Raw genomic sequence first — 1,919 nt, 5'->3', positions numbered from 1 at the left:
TGTTTCTGATTTGCACTCGTATCCAAAAATACCATATACAGCAGTAGTATTCAAAGTTAGGGTCAACATCCGAGAACTCTAGTGAAGTTGAAAAAGCATTCTAAACCCAACAATGGGATCCCCAATAATCAGTTGGAAAAAATGGGGTCCCTCAAAAAATGTTTGAATACCACTGGTCTCAAGTAACCTATCAGAAAGCAAGAGGTCTGTACTATGATCTGCAATGCTCCGGTCTGAAGTAAAAAAAAAAAATAAGAAACATGTTTTTCAAAAAGTCCCTCGACCGTACAAACCAGAATACAGGTCAAAGGTGATCAGTATTAGAACCAAAGGAATATCAGATCAGTTTTTTTTGTTTTACTAAAGTAATAGCCATCAGGAAATTAAAGATATACCTCAATGTGTTTTTCAATTATATGTTTATCAGAGAGAGAGGGTATAATGTTCACCACATGTGCCATCTCTCTTTCGTTCTCTTTCTCCTCCACTCCCATCTCCCCACGTCCCAGGGTTTAAATTGCAATAAAGGAGATCAAAAGAACCACAAGCTTCCAGGATAGAGGGCTGGGGGAGTAGGGAGTAAGACCGAAGACAAAAACCCACGCTGCGATTGGAGGTGCTTCAAAATAACAATGCTCTTTAACAATGTATTCTCAAGAATTCCTTTTATAATTATTAGTAACATGCCTTCTGCCAAATTTGAGGCTGTGTGCTCGGCCTGTTTGATGACATGTTTTATGGAAGTCGAGGGCAGGGAGATATTGCAGGAGACAGTTGGATAGGAGAATGGTGGCTGGGGCACACAATAAATCACTGCTACATAACAGAGCTATTTCCCCTAAAAGTAATGATATATGCATTCCTTGGAGACGAGGCCTCCAGGAGAAGCCCAAGTGCAAGGGTTTATTACCAAGTTACAATATATGGTAGCGTGCAACATTGTCCTGGGGTCTGTTGGAACCCAGAAAGAGAAATTAACATTATCACATTTAAGTAGGTGATCTCTAGTCTAGTTACATAGCTCCTGCAGAATTCCAACACTTTATTATTAATTTACACAACAAATGAAATGACCATCACAGCATACTGAATTCTCTGGATTCCTCCGGCCTCGACTCTATCTACTGAAACGACAACATACAACCTCTTCCCTCTGTCTCCTCTTTGCTTTTGTACCCATTTCAAAATGGGTCCTGAAATAACAAATATGGAATTCTACAGAAAACCAGTAAGTCGTTCAGAAAGGGAAACAGTGGGGCCTTTCTTTCCCCCGGCCCGGTTGGTGAGTCCCTTTATGAAAACAGGGAAAAGGGAGATTTTTGTCAGTGGGATAGTTCTGTAGGAAAAAAACAGAGGAGGCATTTTTGTTCTGGTTATTTTATGCAGGAAAAGGGAGAGGTTGGCGGAGGATGGTTTTCCATGTGGAATAATGTCTGAAGTTTGTCCAACTGTGGATGAGGAGAGCAGAATGTGTGCTTATTTGGTCTCCAGGTACACTACTCGACAGCCTCTGTGTTTTTTTATTTCCCTCCCTCTATGGCTAAACCTCCAAGGTATCAGCAGTGCAGCTAACATGAAACATACAGTACAACAATTTGATCAGTAAAGAGGGCCTCACAGGTCATACTTAATGGGTTATCTACCCACTCAGAAAGACCACCAGAACTTTATTAAATATTGAATGTTATCATCAACTGTGCTTTCAACCATTTCAAAGCACAACCAATGGGTTATTTACCGACGCGGTCAGTGTCCCTTTTGGTCATTGAATCATTCAGTATAATGTGAAAACAGAAAAACGAAACACAGATGTTTCTTTGATGTCCAATAGTTGATTTCTAAGTGAAAACGGAGAGCAATAATAATAAAAAAAAATCTTATTTTTCTCTTTGAATTCAAAAAAGCACTTTCATCATTTG

Source organism: Esox lucius, chromosome 5, assembly GCF_011004845.1.
Source record: "Esox lucius isolate fEsoLuc1 chromosome 5, fEsoLuc1.pri, whole genome shotgun sequence".
In the NCBI taxonomy this organism is placed as follows: Eukaryota; Metazoa; Chordata; class Actinopteri; order Esociformes; family Esocidae; genus Esox; species Esox lucius.
The sequence above is the reverse complement of the archived record's forward strand: the minus strand, read 5'-3'. Positions refer to the sequence as shown.